The 22,558-nt window shown below is 34.8% G+C and overlaps 1 protein-coding gene across 5 annotated transcripts in view; it reads right to left on the bottom strand.

Annotated features, from left to right (window-relative positions):
- Positions 1-21,280, bottom strand: part of CDH10 (cadherin 10) — a 100,685-nt gene extending 79,405 nt beyond the window's left edge. For 2 of the 5 annotated variants that reach the window (XM_032991949.2, XM_032991950.2), the window contains exons 1-2: positions 21,019-21,280; positions 2,914-3,100 (exon numbers count right to left, since the gene is read on the bottom strand). The gene's annotated coding sequence lies outside the window, so the exon portion shown is untranslated. Of the gene's footprint in view, positions 1-526; positions 548-2,913; positions 3,101-21,018 lie in introns of those variants that run through there. The other 3 variants (XM_042806785.1, XM_032991948.2, XM_032991951.1) reach the window with 2 other exon arrangements.
- Between the last annotated feature and the right edge of the window lie 1,278 nt (positions 21,281-22,558).

Below are 22,558 nucleotides of genomic sequence, written 5' to 3'. Positions count from 1 at the left end.
AAACTGAATATGATATAAAGTCACTTTCACACTGCTGAAAGTTTTGCACCTTTCTGGCAATTTGTGAGGTAAGATGTCAAACACCACCTTACACAATGAGGTCAGCATGAAGTCGTGTCACAGAGGAACTAGATCACAGCAGCAGCACTGCTGCTGTCATTTCCATCCTCATTCCTGACAGGTGCTGCATGCGTGTTCCTTCTTCTGGTCTACAACTGGACAGCAGTCTCTTCAAAGCCTCTGTGCCTCAGTGTTTTTCCAAATCCTGTTCCACAACCTTTTCCGATTAATTTGGAAGTTTTATGCCCCAGAAGCTCTTATGCAAACCACTGAGGTCTGCTACAAATGCTCATCCATGCCAAAGTATGAAAGTTTTGTCCACAGTATTGACATTTTCAATGACGTTTTAGCCTTCTCATTAGCAAGCTCCTTTTATTCATTATCTTTGAGAATGTTATCATTAGAAAGGAAACATCAGTTTTACAGAACTATATTTTGAAAATAAATTAATGATTGATGGTGTCACCTGGACTTTGGCTTCCTCACTGAGGGGACATTCTTCATTGAGGTATTAGATAAAAATTAGTTCTTTTTTATGGGACCTGGAGGGAAATATGGAAGGCAGGTTCAGTTACTAACTTAGTAAAAAGGATTTTAAGTTAAGATGAAACATGGGTATGCTAACATAAACACGTAATTTAGGTATAAACAGGAAATACCTGGAAACCAGTTTAAGGGTAAGGAGGATAAAAAAAACAGGTGACAGCAAGTCAGAAAGGATGAAGAAGATATTAAAAATGTCATCTATCTAGACATCTTTTCTGTACATTAATACAAAAAGCACAGTGAGCAAACCTAAAAAAAAAAAAAATCCCGAAGTCCTTTGTTTTAAAGGTCAAAAATTATATAATAAACATAATAAAGAGCTGGTGAAGTATTCTATGGGACTGGAAGATTATGATAATAAATGCAAGAAAGACAGGAAGGCCAAAAGAGGAAGTAGTTTTTGAAAGAAATTATGACATAAACAAAGGCTTTTGTAGTACAAAAGATGGATAGGAAATGCAGTAAAGATCAGACTTTGGCTAAACCACTGTCATTTCATTCAAAACACAGGGAAGCAAACATGTCAAAAATATAAAATACATTGTATTGCTAAGCATGTGTATAAAGGAATATCTGTCAAAGAAAGAGGTAAAATGAACAAAGTTAAAGCACAAAATGAGGAGTCAGAGACATCTAGGATGAAATAGTTCTGTAAGAGCATTAGCAACCGGAGTAAGATTAAAAACTTTCGTTCAATAATCAATAGAGAAATAGTGCTTTGATAGATAGAATGATGGAAGTCAGAGAATGCAGTGTCTTTTCTCAGAAGTACTTTTTAAAAGTAAATTTAGAACGGGTAACTAATGCAATTAATATCTGCAGCAAAGTGTTATGTCTCAACATTAAACTGGAAAAAGTCAGGATAAAGACTAATTGAAGATTTTAGATGAGAATGGCCAGCCTTTCCAATCCTATTAGCTGTGCAACAAGCTGGGTTTGCAACCAAGAGCCATGAGATATTGGAGAAATCCATGAACAGTTCCTTGGTGGGAAGTGATATGAACTCCTCCTGAAAGGGACGGAATGACACAGGAGAAGGTGTGCAGCTATGACCTAGGCAACCCAGTTATGTTAAGTTATGGGACTCTTCTTTCAGTGACAAGACATGCAGAAAACCTAGCAACCCGGTATCAGCACATTCATATATTGATAAAATAAAACCACCTCAGCGTGGGAATCAGGCATGCTCAAGGACCACATACTGTTCATTGCAAATTACAGGTTTTTAAAGCACTGGGCCTAATGAATTTAGTACTAGTATAGAACATGAATTGGCTCAAGCAGTTTCAGAATAATTTGTCATTCTCTTATTTGAATGTATATTTTCCACTCCAATTCCACTTTAAATTCTTTCTATGATTGAATAATTATCATGCCTTGTGGACAGAGAAAAATCAGTAAATGTCAACCATCTTAAGTCTACTGAGGCAAACAGATTGCTGAATATGATTTAACAGCACCATCTGGAACCAAAAAATAAACAAATATATAAGAAGTAATACTTACTTTATAGCATATATCATCTCAGGCAACAATGGTAAGGGCTCAGCTAAAATGATAAATCTATTATTGAACATCACACATGAAGAGAGGTGTGGAGAAGTCAGAGTAAAATAGGAATTGTCATGACTATCCTGGCACAAGTGAAGAAACTGGTGCCACAGAAAAGAGTGTGAGAGAGGAGAACAAGTTACAACTTTCAAATATGTAAGACTTTTGTAAAAGAGGCAGGGTATAATCTGTTATCTGTATCTACCGAACATAACAAGAAGTAGTGGTTGAGATGAATTGTAGCTGGGAAAAGAAAAAAACAAACAAACAAAAAAACAGCATAAAACCCAGCCCGGTGGATGAAATTTTTTTGTAACTTTAATGATAATTACATCTACAAACAGAACTAGCACACATTTACATGGTAGAATTAATCTCTTAAAACTGTCTTAGAGATTAGCTTCCCTTTCCACCTTTATCCATTCTTATTCTTCTAAGTGCTATATCCAGAAGACCAACCCTGAATTTTATTTTATTTACACAGAAAAAACATAATAAAAGGTTATTATATAATATATACCTTCAGATATCTTTCACTTTCACACAGTAACTGAATAAAGTAGGAGAGCCAAAATTTTGAGCCAATCTTAATCAGACAGACCCTATTTTGTGAAATAAAAAATAATAAAAAGGTCTGTTAACCTAGACTCAACATAAAATAAATAATATTTGAAGGCTGGCTTCCAGAGCCCTCTAGGGTTACACATAATTCGAAAAATTAAATGCCTACTCATATTTTGTTTAGTAGTAACTCACCTTATGCTTGTTTTTTTATAGAGTTGTCACTTTAGACTACAGGATTTTCAGAAGTACCTTTTAACATCACTGGAAATGGGAAACATAGCCTAGGGGCCTGAACACACGATGGTTAATGCTTATATACCTGGTGTGTCTTCAAGGAAAGGAAGATGTAATGATTCCAAGTATGCAGAAGAAATGCTGTCTGAAAGAGGACAAATAGTATGAAAACAGTAATCACATTGCTATTAAGGACAACCTGTCTCCAATATAATGTTTGATTCTTTTAGATATGTCAGCCATTTCAAATCACACTTAGCTCTAATGTGCTATGTCATTTATCATCAAACATAAAAACCTTATGCTTCTAAAGAGATTGTAGTAGGAAGAGAGGAAACAAATCAGTATCTTTTAATTTAGAGAAAAAATCTTTAAAAATAAATAAAATTAAAACCACCAACATTTTGTTAAATCGGTAAACTACATTTTTGGCAGCCTTTAAAAGTCTCAGGAAATTTTCTCCCACATGTATATTATTATGTATTTTCACGTTTTTTTACTTATACTAATATGATACATAGCCAGTGGACAGGGATGAAACTGAGAGAAAGAGTTTCTATTCCTAAATCTTCAAGCAATGTGAAATGTGAATTAGGGTAAGTTATTTCAAATCTGTGAGCTATTTCGTACCTCCTAGCCTTTTCCAGTCTTGTCTACTTAGTTTGTAAGTGCCTTATATATGACATTATCTAACATGTCACACCATTTCCATACAGAGTTCCATGTAAATAGTTTCAAAAGAGCAAGAAGTTTCAAGCAGCTAGACTAGACAGTTTACACAGGTCTTATTTAATGTTAGAATCCCCAACACACTACGTTAATATTTTTGTTTGCTGTTCACTCCTGCATAGTGTTAAGTGGGTAAAGCTGCACATCTTTAGAGAACCATTTGCCCCTCTACACATTATATGTACCCTGGGTTACATATTTTATCTCCCAGTAAGTAGTCCAGACTTTCTGGTTCTTCTCTTCCCTGAACCCATGTTTTTTCTCAATCCTTCCATAAGCAAGTATCATGGCATAGGACTTCAAGGCAGATAGAAGGTTTTTTAACAGGATAACCAAGACCCACCAGGCTGTTTTGATAAAGAAACGTCCCCAGTGATTATATGTAAAGCAGCCCAATTAGTAGGACAAAATCCCAAGATGAAACTGAGATGCTGTTCTCAACATCTATACACTTATAACTGTGCAATGTATTATCTGATAATCCCAAATAATCAAGAAGACTTGATTTTAAGTTTTACTTGGTATGTGGTGGTAACTGCAGTGCTCCATCTCTAGATTGAATACTGATTGTTAGTTCAGTTTGGATTCAAACCAAAAACCATCAGTTATGGAATTATGAATTACTTCATATTTCTGTAAATAATTTTTGTATGCTGCCCAACTATATGTATAACTCAGAAGATTTCTAGGAGTTAATAGGACTACAGACTAGAGTGGGTATAGTTTGTGGGGGGTTTGTGTTTATTAATTATAATGTATTATATGAACAAAAAGAAGGCCTAGAGCTCTTCAGTGATGCTGAAGCCCGTGCTGCTCCGCAAACAACCAGGCAACACACAAATAGATAAGAGGACAGTGCCTAAGCACAAACAGTTGCAACTCAAATATGCCAGTACTCCACACGCTTATTAATAGCTAATAAGTGATCTAAGATAAAAACTTACTTTTCTTTATCATTAATTAAATCTTCATAAATAATATCCATTATATACTGAAAATTATCCAGGAACTAAAGCTGTACATCAGGAATACTGTTGCTAGCAATTAATATTCTTAAAAGCTCAAAAGTATAACATAAAATCCCTGTTTAAAAATGAGTAAGAGACTGAAGAAACACAAGGAAAAAAACTATTTGCAAGGTTATGCAAAGTATCATAAAGTATTTAAGAAATATCTGGATACGTATACCTAGAGATAGTCTATTTTTATGGACAGATATAAAGGGAGTTATCACATGAACGTTTTATGTTTGAACAATTTTTAATGTTTCTCCCTGCTAGTGTGTCACATCGTCTCTAACATAGCGTGTTTCTTCAGGGCATTGCTACTTAAATTAGGTTTATCAAAGTTTAACCATTTTTTGTGGGTCCTGGAGACACAGCCCAGAAAGAGTATATCTGGAGCAGGTATTACACAGTACTTAGCCACCCACTGGGACAAAAATTTTATATGACCAGACAGAATTCATATATTTTGTTTAAAAAAAAGAGAGTTCAGCTGCATAATAAAATTCCTTACAGAGAAATTCAGGTTTCTTTTAGTCTGTCACAGTGAACTCCAGTCTTGTTCACAAGAACCAGGATTTCAAAGTATTCAACTTTTATTTTGCTATATTGCATCATACAGATGAAAGTCAAACATCTGTTGTTCAGGAAATATGAAGTGAGAAGCAATAAACTTAAGAAGTATGTCCTAAGCAAAGAACATGACACATAAAAGGAACACCAAAATACTAGTGGCTGCACAGCCGAGAAAGAAAACAGGTGATGAAGTTCTGAGTAAGAGTTGGACAACATTAGGATGTAAGAAACATTACAAAAACATTGCTTATAATTTCAGAAAGATCATGAACAGAAACACATAAAGGATAACACAACAAATATTAAAATTTCAGGAGTAAAATATGTGTGTAAAAGAAAGCATAGAAATAAAAGTTCACTATTTGGTTTCCCTTAAAATTTTACGTCATAGTCTTATGTTGAAGATTTAATAATTCTAGAATACTTGGTACTGTCTGACTTACAACACCGAAGCCTTTTTAGTGAGATAGCATGTTGATACTTTATTAAATATATAATTCTCTATATCATTCTGAATGTGAAAATTTTTGCTTAATGCACCCAGAAGCAAAAAGGAAATTAAGCGCTTCCTAGGTAATATGAATGATCAGCTATGTGTAGGTTCTCATTTTGCACTTCTCTTCCAGGACAAGCTCTGATCACATGTATTCTATATATAATTCATTCATTCCAACTGTCCTCTGCATTTCATTATGAAAGTGATCTGAGGAAACACTAACCCGATAGCCCCCCCTTTCAGGGGATGCTCACCAGATGGCCTCCATCCATCAAAGGATGGTAACTCCCTTGCAATGGAATGAGAAAGAACAAGATGGGCCACTGATGGTCCATATCAAAGGATGGTAACTCCCTTGTGATTGAATGGAAGGAAGACAGGACAGGACATCTCTGTTATCTCTTGTCCTTGAGATAAGAGGGGAAATAAAACCACTGAGCCATAAAGACAAAGGAGCTGAAAATTAGCCCAGACTTGAAGGACAAGGTGTACGCAACTACAGAACTGAGTTTGCGCAGAAGTAAGGATCAACTAGCGAACACAGTGAAGAAGACTACGAGCCTTCATCTGAAGACCCTTGCCCAGGACCACCAGGGAGCACTGCACAAGCACAACGGGAGGATCGGAGTAGTGATGCATATGTATTAGGATAGATAATGAATATGTAACGTTTTATACAATAAAAGGAAACCCCTTTTGGCTCCTGGTGCACACAAATTCGGAGGAAATTATTCCCCATGTGCCCAGTGTTGAATAAACATACCTACTTTATAACCTTACTGGTTGTAAAGTCGTGATTCTGTGCCTCAAAAGCAGAATGCTCATCTTGGTCTTTAAATCAATTAAACCCACTACCTGACAAATACTTATTGGACATAATTAAAAGGTTATGAAAAAAATCACTGCCTTCTAAGAATTATGTGAGGGATGAAAACTACTCTTTTGTTAAAATCTAGGTGGAAACCAATAAAGTGTCTGAAAATTTAGAAGTCCTGAACACAGTACTGCTAAACAGAAGCTGAGACAAAAACTGATAAACTTGATAGTTAACATCCAGATAATCTCAGAAATACAGAGCCATTTTATTCTTATTTTCTGCTAGGAAATTAAAGTCAGAATAAGGCACAGTTTTGATTAAGCACAACATTGGCCAAAGCACATGAGTGCGTACCTATCTGCACAGTGTTAAAAACAATTTAAATGTGCTAAAATTTCGATATATATGATCAAATCCTGCCAATGGCAGTGGAAATTAAACACAAGCTTAAGTCATTTGCGAAATGCTGGAGTCTCCCATGCACAAAAGCACATTAGTTTAACAACATTCTGTGTCCCTCAAATGTCTGTAGTTCAGTACAACCTCCAAGATTGCAGTAAATAGTAGGAGGTGGCTTTTAATCCTCCCTCCAGGCAAACTCTTTCCCTCTAATTAGGAAAAGGGCATCAGAAATCCACTGACGATGAGGAGCTTCTGCAGTCCTGTTCAGCACTAGATCTTCTGGTTCTTCAAATGCATGGCTCTTACGCAGAAGAAGTACACAGTATTTCAAGCATGGCCTAGCTGACAGAGCACCACTGCTAGTGTTAACCAAAATGCCTGTCAAGAGAGAGTACCAAAGCACACAGAAAGAGGCAGAGTAAATTAACCCTTACTTACTCTCCTTCAAGATTTTTTTTTTTTATATATAAATGAGGAGCAACAAAGACTCTAGCATGGTCTTTTCAAAGTGCAAAAACTGTGGAGTTCTTGTGGGTAGCAATGTGGACTAACAAAAAGAAAGCAGGACAGTGGATCATTGTTACCATTCCTTTCTCATGTAAATTAGCTGTCACAAACTCTTGAGGAGCTACAAAAGAGCTGTAGCCTGGTCTAAGACTACTGTAACACTAGTGAAAAATATGTGGATTTTTTTTTTTCTCCTTTGGCTGAGGACAACATGACTGGATGCTGCAGGAGAGAGACAGTTCTAGAGACACAAGGTTTTAGTTTTTATGAAAATTATTCTTTCCTAAACAAGACATTTTGAGATTATTGCCAAATTATTGTTAAATCAGGAAAAGGGAAATAATGCTTTAAAATTTGTTAAATCAAGACTTTTTGCTCCCACTCTTAAGGAACTACAATTTCTTTTGTCTTACATTTTCTGCATTCTATTTCCAACACCCAACAGTGACAGCTATCTCCATGTCAGTGTTTCACAGTTTGCTCTGCATCAAAGGAGATGGATATAAATCCATTTCAGAAGAATACAGTTTCCGAAGAAATAAATAATAGACTTCATTGCATCAGTCCAGTAAAATATAATTTCAATTTTTGTCTATTTCTATATTTATACTTCAAAGACAGATTACATTTTTTCTATACTGTAAAAAGTAGGGAAGAAAAAAGTCCTTCGTTTGCAACAAATGTCTACGTAGGCTCCACTGTTGATCTTCATGAGAAAACAACCAAGTTCACTTTGGCAAAGGAAAGGTCTTTTAAACTAATGCCAAAGGGACCTAACTTGAAATATCAGTGTCACTACTCTTATTTTAGCAGTTCTCTTTTCAATTTAAATAGCACTTCCTGGTTTGCCCTAAATACTGTAATCTCCAAAGAACAAAGTCATAGCAACAAACCCATTCAGACTGTTTCTTCAGGTTTCTGAAAAGATGGTACAGCCATGTATTGTATGTAAGAACAGCACCCATGGTTGTTGGGATCCTGTGCTTTTGTGACCTTTGTATCTTGTTTAGAATTTCTCTAGGCATTCAAGCCCTGAAACATGTCAGTTATATATTACTGCAGTTGTACAGCAGGATGAATTTTCTTCTTGCGCTGCTACAACCTAGGCGCATGTTGCTTAGACTAGCTGGTAGTCACACTAGACATAAATAATGTTGACAGTCAGGAGAACACACTAAGTATACAAGTTCCACAGATCAGTAATCAATCTTATCTGATGGACTAACCCCAGAAACAGTTTTAAAAAACATTTTTTCCTTTTGATCATGTAGACAAGTTCTGTGACAGACACTTTTCAGTCTCCCCTTTATATACAGTTTCCAGTATAAATAATGTATTTACTTACCTATCTAAAATTCTAACTAAATTAAGCACACTGGGATTGAGAGAGAAGAATCTCTCCCAACAGGTGTAATTTGCTGAGAGCATACAAAGAATTTGGCAACTGAAATGAAGAAATTGTAACTATTCAACATCTTTCAAAATCATGTTCTGAAATGGTACTATACAGATTTCCAGTCGTTCTTGACTATAAACACAAAATCATTAACATATTCTGTTTTCTTTTCACCTTCAGAAGCTCCACAAATAGGAATAATCACTTTAAATGACCATGTTTCCCCTTCCCTCTCTAACTTCAAGGGAGACACTAACCTAATACTTGTTGTATTAAACCCTTGGATTATTTTATTTTTCCAAGACACTTCACACCTTTCCATCAAGAAGACTATGACACATATTTAGGTTTGTCTTCCTTGTAAGGGAATTCACACCGTGTGAATTCACTGGAATGAGCAATTGCAATTCTTTCTTTCTTCAATTCACCTACCACTCTAATCCTGTAGACAAAGTATACTATGGAAGGCACCAAAAGATACAGGGAGAGAAGCATTCAACTATGTTAATTGTCAAGAGAATTTTACTGGGACCAGAAGGAAAAATTCTAACACACATACACATCATCACATACACGTATTAAACTGTTGAAATTCTTTATCTTATTACATCAGTGTTATGATTCTTCTCTCCATTCCTGCCAATAGACAACAGAGTTTTATCTCTAGCTAACCCTAATCAGAGAAATCACACGATCTCTAACCATTCAAAAGCAATGCTTCAGCTGTTGACTGATTTATCACAGCCATGAGCTCATGCAACATACAACTATACCTCAGCTAGTGACTGCTTATTGAGAAATCACATTCTAGTGACTAACATTTGAATATACAGCATATAATTACTTGAAAACATATCTTGTATTACCATCATTATCATAGTTTTATTTTCTGTGTAAGTTTAGAAAGCATATAATACACAATGAGGCAGTGTTGGCCATGTGTATAGAAAGTGATGGAAGTATCTCACACTGCAAGAATATCCCATTCGAATACTACTTCTGTTTCAAAGGTGCGATCTTAAACAGGGTTTTCATTTGGTACTCATTTTGATTGATAGCATTTCCTCCTTCAGCTGGAATGGATATATTATCAAAAATACTGTGGGTTTTTTGTTTTTGGTTTTTTTTTTTGGTCTTTTGTGACTATAGTACTGGACTGAAATTAAAAATTTCAGTCTGTTTTCTAGCCCTGAGGTAAGAAAAAGGGTGAAAAAAGGGTGTTATAATACCTCACAAAGTTATAATTTGCACTTAATCTTCAAGAACTACAAGGTATTTGGATGTTATTTGGACTAGACTTTTGAAAGAATGAGAACCACTGTCTTAAGTAAAAGCAGGACTGACATCTTTATTTCCATTTATTGACAGAGTAATATTTTTGCATCTCGAAACTTTAAGCACAACTGGAAGTCAAAAATAAATAAGTAAGCAAATATGGACTATCACATAGAAAACTCCTTAGGAAAATGAGTGAGAATGTGATCTGTAGCGATTGCAGACATCTACAACCACTATCTTCAAAAAAAAAAACAGGTATTAAACTCATATTCATTTAGCACAGGCCCAAAACCGTTCATCTTGCTGAATCCCAATGAAAATATCAGGAAAATAAACAACATTCCTGTGCTGTTATTGCTTTTTTTGGATGCAGGCTGGTATGAATTTTTCCAGGCCAAAAACAGAAAATAAAATTAAACCAAAGAATGCCAACACAGACCTTGGCTTTCTGTTAAACCTTACAGAATGCTGAAGTGAATATTGCCTTGAACTAGTTAAGCATTTAGGTATTCTACAGAGATCTAATGCATTACAGACTAAAAATCTATTTCTATGTGGTAATTATAGTCAATTGTTCTGAAATTTCTCAAATCACTATTTATAGTAATGCACTTGAAAAGATCAAGAGAAAGAAGCAACCGAGGAGAACATTGTCCTGTACATGACTTGGCTTGTTATTTTACAGTAGCTATAAAAATTCAAACATACGTATCTATCACCAAAACAAGGTATTTTGCTGGCAGACGTACAAACTGTAGGCTAGAAAAGACAGTACCTCCCGATTTCATATAATTATCCTCTTGCCACAAGATGGCACCAGAAGATTAAAAATATCTGCATTCCTAGGTTCCCTTCTGAAAAAATGAACAAACTTTTCAGGGAATTGCACAAGAAATGTCATTGACATTTGACTTTTGATTTGGCTAGCAAGTTATGTACATCGTTCTTCTTGCTTTGACAAACTGCTGTAATGTGGAGACTTTCCATAGAGTTAATGAATATGGAGAAAAATTGTTTCACTAAAGCTTAGGTTTCCTACAAATTGCGAAGAAGCAGCAGTGAACATTTAGAATTATGTATGTCCTTTTTAAGATAGGGAAGCAAGAACATACACAAATGTGTGAATAAAATATAAACAAACACAAGATAAAATAACTCAAAACCTATCAACAATTTATAGTCTCCCCTAAAGAAAAATTTATCAAAGTAAAGTTCAACAACTTATACACCAAGAATTATTCTTTTACTCCACTCAATTTTCCCTCTCAATTGCAATAATAATACAAAAAAAAAAAAAGTTTATCTCAAATTTAGTGAACTCTTGAAAAAGATGTGTGGTATATAATGTGAGAAATACTGAAGAAACTGTATTTCTAGCAAATAGAGTATCTCATTGTGTAATGAATGATTTTCTATTCCCACAGCAAAACCTCATCCTTCACAAACAATCATATTATATCATAGCAACAGGTCAGAATGCACTGTCTGCATGAAAAAAAAACAATATCCCAAAGCCTTCTGGGAGATGAAAAACTTCAAATCCTAATTACTTCACTGGCAATTATTTAATGCAGTACATTTTATTTATCTATTAAAAAGAAAAAAATCCAGCAAAACAACAATTTAAAAGTGTTCACAGCCTTCAGCCAGAAAGAAACCAAACATCTCAGAACATAAAACTGCTAATGCACCAGCAAATTTCTTTAAGTCACTACAATTTCTTCCTTTAAAGAAAAAAGATCTCGATCAACGTCAAGATTATAAAAGAATTTTTGTGTCAGTATTATCCTGATCTTTATTGCCAGCATTTCTGACTGTTCAAAAATGTATCAAACTACCTTCAAGTATTTTTTGTGTGCATCACTTCATTTTAGCTCATATATTTTAACACTAATGGATTGCCCTTGAGAAGTCAGTGTTTGATTACACATTAGAATCATTGAGATGAATTCCATTTACTCAACTACAACTGAATTTAATTCTTTAAAATATTTTTTCTTTTTGCAGACACCGTGCCTTTATGACACCACATTTTTTTTCATGTTATTGTCCTGATAATCAATAGTCCAGTTTTAATTCAATGCAACAACAAAATAGCTTCTGAATTAGTCCAGAAACCCATATTTTAGTGCTGAGTTATCATGATTTCACTGATATGCCCTTTTTTGAGTGGAAATAAGGATTTTAATATGCTAGAGCTAGAAATGGACTCCAATCAACACGTCCAGAGTAGCAAGCAACCTGTCACATCACTAAAATGACCCCATAGTCACATATACTGTAAAACAAGACCATCTGGGTGCTTTTCCAGAGACTGATCTGGAACAATTTAACTGGCAGCTGTGGGACTGATCCACCTAGGCTGCTTTTATCCCATTACACCTTTCACAGCCTGTCAAAGTGGCAAAACACCTCCAACTCTATGTACATAATCACTTACTGGTTGGATCCTGATGGCTGCAGCCATGGAGGAAGGAAAAGATAGGTATTCCCTCTCCTGCATGTACATAACCCAAAATTTAACAAGAAGTCACTGCTGTGTTAACACAGGTTTTTTTGGTCCTGTAATTTAGAAGTCTGAACTACTTTGAGCTTTATCATTTTTTCTTTAACTCCAGCTAAGTTAACTGCAGCTAAAAAATGCATTTGTAGATGGTTATTTCTAAGTTCTGTTCTAAAATGCTAGCATAACAAGTATAATTTAAACCCCTGAATGTAATGAACTATAATTATACTCTTTCTTTTTAAAAACCTTTCTATTTCAGTACTTAAATAATTGATTTCTCCTTCTTTGTCACAAACTTTTAGGTATCCAATTTTGAATAGCCCAATCCCAGTGACTTTTCTTACTCACATTACGGATTCCTAAATTCTCTTGAAGATTTATGCTCATCAAAACTCTAATGGGATTATTACTATAATACACTACGTCTTATTTCATCTTTCTTTTCTAATTCTCATTATTCTGACCTCAAGTAAAAAGGTAGAGGAAACTAGACACAATTAGGATATATTCACAAATAGAACATGTATTTCAGACTAGGTTCAGATGCCTTGCTAGTCAAGGATAGAAAGAAGAAATGTATGATCCTAATTTTCCATTCTGTCCACATATTCCACACACATACTTAAACTTTAGATAAGAGGTCAGTTTCTTCTGATCATCAGAATGATTAACAACTGTCTAAATAATATAAAGTAATACAATTCCACCTTAGGACAGATTTTCTCAAATTAGCCAAACCAGGGTACTACTTCATTTGAAACCACTTAAGAAATTTGAAGGAATTGTATAAGCAAGGAAAAAAAGTGTATCTTTCATATAAGAACAATGTTACAGAGGAAAATTCATCTGCATCTGTACATCTGCCATTCAGCTGTAACTACCAGGAAAAATAGGTAACAAATATGCTGTTAACTTCTTAATCACAGTCAATAAAACTACTCCAGATATTGTCATGGAGAGAAGCAAGTGGACTTAATATGTCTGGGGCTTGGTTAACCCATTTTAATCAAGATGTCAGCTTCAGTATGAGCACTATACTCTTACTCAAGGGAAAGAGCACATCTCAGCACGCTAATGACAGAAAAAAACTTTGTCCAACAAAGGGAAAAAAAAATAAATCACACTTCCCTAAAATGGTACTCACAATAGTGTTCTACGTCCTACTTTTTTATGGACACTACAGATTTCTGCCAAAAGCCTGTGGAAACTATTCCAAGGGGAAACAGGAGACAAAAGTATGATTTAAAACAGGGTCTTGGGAAGTGGGAAGCAGTAGTACATTTAGGAAACTTGGATGTAATATGCTTAAGAAGATTTTAATCTATCTTCCATGTCATAATGAAATGTCTTGCTTCCCTAATCTTAGAAACGAGCAATTTTTTTCATATAGCTGCAAAATGACTGGTTATATTCCAGTAACTCATTCATAATTTGAGGCCTACATTATTACTTTCCATTTAATACAAGACTATTTTGATTAAAGACTGATGATTAAATGGTTGAATGCTGTTGATTTCGGCTGAAACTCCCCTTATTCTATGATGGTAATTTTATAGATTCTGATGTTTATAGATTCTACTGGTTTTCTGTTTTAAACTTAAACTATATATTTAACTGTAATTCATTACTAGATGACCCACAGGTCAGTTAGAGCTATTAACAAATTTTGATATTTTTAGCAGAAAGTTATGAGAGCAGGCTAGTAGCTCTACATCTTTTACTTTACTGACATGTAAAAATCCTTCCTGACTGCATGAAATTAAAAAAAAAATAAAATTAGAAGACATCTATACTGATAATGAAAATGTGATCTATAGCATGATATAAAATTTTTGTGAAAGGTTATTTGCATTATTTGTTATTAAAATTTATTCTTACAGACCAAAAGAAAGTAACAGATGAAATACTGTCATTCTCCTGCTACATCATGTTTTGGATTTTTTTTCTGTTTTAAACACACTCTGCTTTTTTTTTTTTTTTTCTTTTCTTTGTATTCTTTCTGTTTTTCTTGGGTTTTGTTTTGCAATTATTTCTAACAACTGACAGTCTGCTACAGAAAATCTATGTCATCTTCAGGCTAGCCTCAACATTAAAAAAACCCCCACACACTCCATGTTATTTTAATAATTAAATCTTTTTCGTCTAATTAGCACATGTACACTTCTAGTGAATATTACTTAGAATCTTCATGATTTAGCTATAACAGTGACATTTAAGTCTACTTTTAACTAATTTGCTGGTGACACACAGATAAAATGCTGTGTGTCTGATTCTTCAAGGAATCTTCTTACCATAAAACAGAGAGGGACCCAAATAGAAACTTTTGGATTCATACCTTCTTTGATATGTTTAGGCTCAGATATTTCTCTAACAAATAAAGAAACATGAAAATATGATTGTAAGTGCATGTATTTAAAAAAATAGAGAAAACAACCCAAAGACTGAAAGAAGACATATTTTATTTCAAATTAAGTATAGTAATACTATCCACAGTTTTCAGTCTAGACTACAAGAAAGTTAGGTACATGTTTCTTCTCTTTTTCTCTCTGCCAAAGGCATAGAAAGATATATGGAGAAAAGATCACAGTCTTTCCCTCAAAAAATAGGAACTTGTAGACAAAACATACTACAGTCCCAATTCTTCATTGAAGCCTATAACCCTGTCAAGGCCACATCTGACATCATTTTAAGGTCTAGTGAGGGATAGTATTGTTAAAAGAACATTATGAGAATGATAACCATATCAAGAAAAAAAAAAAATAGGATGTCTATTAAATCATGTGGACAGAGTCAGGAAAATCTCATTCTCATGAAAGAGGAAGGGGTCTTTTTTCTTCCATCTTTCATCACTTATTTTGAAAAGGGTGTGTCCAGACCCCTTTTTAGGAAACATCATCTGTGTCTACCAGGACCAGTACAAAGACATCTGCAGGGTTACTGGAGCATTGGAGATGTCACCAGCACAAGACAGGGGACAGAGGCAAGGATGCTAACACTGTACATACAGCAACATTACTGATACAGATTCACCATAGAAATGGCATCAGGAAAATGGCAAGTGACTATTTGTAAGAGAAAGGAATTTATACATTTACAGGATTTTTCTTATAAATCTTAGAAGCCGGACAAACTTGACCATCCTCCCTCTGTCCTGAATATTACCTTTAAGTAACTCATATGCTTTTTTATTTTCTCACTCCCATTTAAAAACTCAAGGATTTTTTTCCATATATTTTGTCTTATCTTACGTGTAAGATATGAAATGTATTTAAAAAAAAAAAATCTACGTATAAAACTCTCTTGATTCCAGTGGAAGCAAAAATCTACTGTACACTTTTGATAGTTAGAGGTACCAGTGACAAAATGCACAGCATCTAAGCTTCCTAGACACAGGCATATCTGTTTTATTTGTGCTTATTATTAGGATAGCATAACAATTAACAACATAATCTTTTCATTCATTAAACAGCTGTAATTATCATGTGAACTCCTGACATGTGGTGGACACAAGCACACAGTAACAGTTCACTTATACACATTTTTACTTCCTGTTAATTTGGAGGGAAAAAATAATGGTCCTGTTGAACATTGTGTTTTCAGCCTTGGTCACAGTGCTGTAAATTATATGGGCATCTGTTCTTTATGTCTTAAGATTCTGGACATTATAGCATTGCAGTTTAAGAGGTTTGCATTCATTTTTAGGGATCGTGATTTGATTGGGTGATGGTGTGTCATGTTCTTTACACAGTAATGCAAAGCACTGAAATAGGATAATACAATAAATCCAATCTGTCATGTGGCAAGTGATGGAATATTAAAAGCAAAATAATAAAACCTACATATAATCACATCACATAATATACAGTTCTTCATGAGAAAAATACTTGAGGGTTTTTTTATTTTTGTAAAACACAGAAGCACACAATTCTAGCTTCTGAACAACAGAATTCTGGAAACGTCTATTTTCAATTCATTTTTTAATCATTACATTTACATAAACACACATATGCTCTCTTTACATGATTTCTTACTGTTTGAAATATGATTCAAAGATCACTGAGTTACAATTAAGAGATGCCATAATAAAGTTACAAATAAAAAAAAAAAAAAAAAAAAAAAAAAAACCACCACCACTGTGTGAAGAATGATGTGCATGTGTGAACAATATTAAAAAGCGCACCTGCCATGTTGCTTTTCATTATACCCAGTTAACTTCCTAAATCTTTGTATTCCCGTCATGAAGCCTGTTGGTACAGACATGGTACTACACACTTCCAACTAGCAGACTTGAGTTTAAATCCCACATCTGATGTCCTGTCACAGTACATACTACGGAGTACCTGAGATACTACTAGAGCTTTATGGTTCCTGCTGGACATGGTTCTTTTTCAAAAAAGTGATGAACATGTAAGGTAGTGGAGACAAGAAATGGTTGTGGGAGGTTACAGAAAATGTGAAGTAATAATAAGCAGATACAAATTAAGAGATAAATTGTACAGTATTCTGCTTGCTAGAATGCAATCCCTGTACAAAACAATGGTTTTCCCTGTTTTGCCTCTACTGTACACACACACACACACTTGAGGTAACTGGCTCTGATGTTTAGTAATCAGTAAGACTGAATGTACAAAGAAATGTGAATAAAGCATCAACTGGCAGATTTTTGGCAGATCCTCCACATACTAAAAGTTAGACAGATAAACCAGTAAACAGAATGTATAAACTCAATGGCTGTTTGGTTGGGTGGTGTTCTGGCTTCCCACTAGATGAAAACAGAAAAAAAAAAAAAAAAACCAAACAACTAAACAAACAAACAACACAAAAACCAAAATCAAACCACAAAAAAAAAAAAAAAAAAAAAAAAAAAACAAACCAAAAACAAAAACAAACAAACCAGTGCTCAGGTCTAGTTGTTTTCTTCTGTGTATAGTAATACAGCCTGATAACACATTCAGCTCCCCAGAAATGAAGATTACTTTCTATTGCTCTATTGTAGAGCTGCTAACCCACAGAAACAGGCAAGTTAAGGAAGTTGCCATGCCAAGAACTGAAAGCTGAAGAACTGTAAATATGGGGAGATAAAAGCAAGCTACATTCAACATGGGAGTTCCTCTTGGCCTGGAGAGGAGATGTGGGGAACATTTAGTTCAAGACAGAATTCAGAATACCATTGTTTCTTCATTGTTCCTTTCTTTCAAGTTTTTCCAGAAGTTGGACAGTAGAGGAAGCATGTGTTTCTCAAAAAGCAAGTGTTCACATTAGTAGATTTGACGGTGCAGAATACGCAGTGTCAGTGCTGTACAGTCAGCCAAAGTTTAAGTGAAGTGTACCTTTACTTTGCATGAGCTTTCATTGATAGTTGCATAGAGCAATTGAAAATGTGCTATAGCATGTCATCCATATGTTCAGTGAAGTCACCCTTCATAACATTTTATTTTGGCATACTTAAACTACTTACAAGAAAAGAAGTTCTATTTCTGAATTTCAATTTTCTTCCTTCATAATAAATGATACATCAATTAGTATGTTATTAAAAAGCTCAGAGCAAATACAATGGTAATACAGAATATATATTTATGTGGTTCACTTAAGGCACTCACAAAATGTTTCTTAAACCCTTATACTCTGCTCAAATAATCAGTGTTTCCTTCTACTTCTGTCATGTAATATCAAAGAATTAACTGTACATTAGTTTTTTTTTCAAATCTATGAACAAGAACATATTGTGAAGTCCAATTAAGATGCCTTGATGTTTACAAACTTGGTTTCAAGTGATAATAATGAATTAATTAAAAATTATATTATGATAACAGTCAGAAAATTCACCCCATTGATATAATTCAACAATATTTCAATTTTAATTTGACCCCCTGCACTAGTGCTGCATCCTAGTGGTGTGATATAAAATTACATTGCTTCAACCTGCAACCTGATTGTAAATGTGGTTAATAGACATAGAAACTAAGTCACCTGCACAGAATTACCCAGATGAGACAGGCTCTGTTTCATTCTCTTGTTTTGTTGAGAAACTATGTTGAGTTTAGGAAATTACTTTCTCAGAATCGGAGATATTATTTTCAAATTAACCTTTTCTGCCTTTTACATTTAATTCTTTAACAAGGAAAAAAAAAAAGCTGAAATTTTTTTACTGGTGTGCATGTATAGATGTGTATCTTGTGAACATCTCTACACTTAATTAATGATGAGCTCACTGACTTTGACATATAACATTATTTTTATGCCTTTTTCAGCTACAGCTAGGCACAGAAAAGAACAGTAACCATAGTGTCTACTGTGAGCACATTTCAGTATTTCATCAGTTTCTTCACAGATCCTTTGTCTATTGAGAACATGCAAATACAAAGTTTTAGTATATCTACACTCATTTACTCTAACACAACATCAACGAGACCATTTAAGAATATATAGGGTTCTATGTGCAGTCCCCTTAAGATACATAGTTATTTTCCATTAACAGTGCCAACAATTTGTATTTATAATTCTTTGTAAAAGCAAGCAAGACATATTTTCCGATGCTATGCAAAATGACAAAAAAAAAAAATCATTATCAGTTTCAAATTTAAATACCCGTATACAATCAACACTCCTCAAACATTATAAAGTACCTATTTAAGTGTACAAAATATTCTTGGTGCTACACAATGAAAACATGGACATAAAGTTAAACTCAAATTAACAGAAGCTTCTACAGAAATGACCTCTTCATTCACACTTTTATCTAACAGAGTATATAAAAATATGAGAAGACTCCCTCAGGCAAAAACTAGATTACCAGTTTATAATCCAAGAAGTATTACTCTCTTGATGTAAACCCATATTGACTCTAAAAAGCTCTTTTTCAACTCCTGAGAAAGAAAGCTTGCTTTTCCTACTTGCCTTTCCCAGTTCTCTAAGTTCATTCTTTCATCTCCTCCTCTAAAATAACACAGACTACTATTACATTCAAAAAGTAACTAATTAATAGAAAAGTTTGAGTAACTGGAAGATGTTAATAAATGCTTGTACTGGACTCATAATATTCCTATTAAATGGCATATTTCAAAGGATTTAGTGATTCCGAAGTACGTTCCAGTCTCCCACTCCCTGCTTTACCCCTCCAGTAATATTGCCATGTAAATGTAAAGCCTACTAGCTTAACAAAAAAAAACAGCAAAGAAACCCACATAATTTTTTACAAGCCTGCTTCCTCATACCATGCACACACTCACACATGCATATGTACCCTCATACACAACAAGTTGTATAATTCAAAAAATACCTTAAAAGCAACGGGTGTGCAGTTGGGGTAATACAGAGGCTTTTACTGAAATGAAAGATGAAGATTACAGGCAACAGCTCCATTTGTGTGGAAGCAACAGACATGATAGGTCAGTTTTAAAATGCTCGTTGCTATTTGTCACTGATTGCACGTGCAGATGCCTTCTCTTAAACTGAAGGACTGTTAGATTTTTACAGCTACAACTAGTATCATCTACAGTGTTAGCCTATAGCAAATTTCTAATGCAGCTGAAAATAGCATCAATAGTTAGTAGTTGAAAACATGGATTTAGACTTCCATTGTGCTGCATTAATTTAACACCACATCAAATATGGATTTTATTGCAGCACTGACAATAAATGCTCACATAGGTGCAGATGAAATTTTTCCTCCCTCCACCTTTTCTCTTCTTCCCCCACCCTTCCTTTATGGAAATGTCAGACCTGACAATATTTTCCCCATTTGTATATACCTTTATACAGATATTTGAAATATTGCCTGTATTCACCCTGTTATCCCTCTCTAAAGGGATTTCCATCATAAGAAACCTTGCTCTGAGTGAGCATAATTATTCTGAAATTCAATTCAAGGCAGAACAAATAGCAGTGAAAGCTGCAGCAGACTTGCTTTGGTATACAGAAAGTGAGGGCACATATGTGTATGCTTCATGCCATGTTCATAACAGTTACACTATGAAACATCGTGCTTTTTTCAGTTCAAGTAGTATTGTTCCACACCCCTCCCCCCCCCCCCCCCCCCCCCCCCAAATTTGCACAACTGAATACAGATGGAACTGCTGCTCAAAAGATAGGCTGATTACTAGGAACAAACAAACAAACAAAAATTCTTAGTTTTTCAATCATGAATAAATGATATTGATTTACTTTGAGGAGAGAATATACAGCTGTTATTTCCTATCCCTTGTCTCTCTATTCCTGAAGCATATTTATAAAATGTAAAAAGTTGTATGCAGTAGAACAATTCTGTGCATTGTATTAAACACCATACTGTTCATGCTACAGTAATAATAACAACAACTACTGAGAGCTTAAGGAAATAAGAAAGGCTCCTACCTTTTATTCTGCTTCTGAGAAAGTGAAGTAGTGTCCACCCCAGCCAAACTGCAAACCGAGCTATTAGAGTCCTTTTGTTTGTTTGTTTTCTCCTGTTATTTTCTAAGACTGATCCTACTTGGATCTAACTCAGGCTTCTTCTCCCAGCATCACTTAACTCTGGACAGCCGGGAACCAAAGCTAAGGGGGAGCTCTCCCTCTGACTGGCTTTCATTCAGAGCTTCTGATTGGAAAAAAAAAAAAAAAAAAAAAAAAGAAAAAAAAAAAAAAAAAAAAAGACGCACCATGACCACCACACGCACGGCCTCGCAGCACGCACGGCCACGGCCACGGCCTCTCCCCGCGAGGGCGAGCGCGGCAGTGGCGCCGCTGCCGGGGCCGCAGCACTTACCCCGGGAAGGCTGGAGCTGGGGATGCGCCGGCTTTTCCAAGCACACAGTGATTTGCAAGTGAATGCGGTGGGAGGGTACAGCAAGCGGAGAGCTTTTTTGTTAAAGCCTATCGCCCTCCCTTCGCCGGCAGAACGGTTCTCTGTTTTGGAAGTCTAAGGTAATGCGCCTCATCTGCTTAGCTTGTCATAATAATAAATACTGAAAACAGCGCTGCTTTTTGTTGTGTATTTTTCTTCATGAAATATAACCACTTTCCTACACCGCCAGTGATCTTACAGTAATGTTTATAAAATGTATATATATATATATACACATTTAAAAAAAAATAGCATGGTGCCAAGTTAAATTACGATCTCAGAGAGCTCAGATGAAACCACAGAGAGTAGTTATTTTCTTCATTGAACTGCTTATGCTATTAGATTAGAAACATTTTTCCTCATGCTTCACCAGTTTTATGATTAATATAAAACAAGACAGGTTCATGTAATATTAGGTATTTTCATATTTCCAGAAGCTATCAAAAAATAATGTCACAGCATCACTACAAATCCCCCATTAATATTTTTTCCCCAGTTGATACTGGTGATGCCTGATTTTATTTTATCTCAGTCACTGTATTTGGACTTCACATTTTGCAGTATGTTCCTTTTCATCAAGTTAATCTGTGTTGGTTTCATGTTTCTAATACAGCAAATTGGACATAGCACAATCCTCCTTGGATCATACCAAGTCCAGTCCTTTCACTGTGATACTGTAGAGGGTTATGTGTACATCAGTTAGGAGAGATTTAACAAATAGTCACGTAAGATTAAACCAATGGATGTCAGTATTGCTCTATCTAAAAACTGTCATAAGGGACTTTCTCTGGTTGCAAAAATGTCTTCCTAAAAATAATAAAAGCGAAATTCTATTAAAGAAGAGCTGGAAAATATTTTCTTTGGGAGTGAGGAAGAAAGTAACAAAACTATTCCATTATTAGAAAATCTAATACATGAGTAGATAGATAACTGGCTGTTGTTAGGCTGCTCAGTAGTAACTATTTTGCTTGTTTTCAGCTGCTATCAGTCAAAAAGACAATAAAAAAAGAAAGGCAAGATTCTTCTCGTGCTTAGTATCACTTCCTAATGTAACCAACTGCTGTCATTTCC

This window comes from Tyto alba, unplaced genomic scaffold, assembly GCF_018691265.1.
Source record: "Tyto alba isolate M040663 unplaced genomic scaffold, T.alba_DEE_v4.0 Super-Scaffold_48, whole genome shotgun sequence".
NCBI classification, from domain to species: domain Eukaryota; kingdom Metazoa; phylum Chordata; class Aves; order Strigiformes; family Tytonidae; genus Tyto; species Tyto alba.
This window is presented reverse-complemented; position numbering and strand designations above follow the sequence as displayed.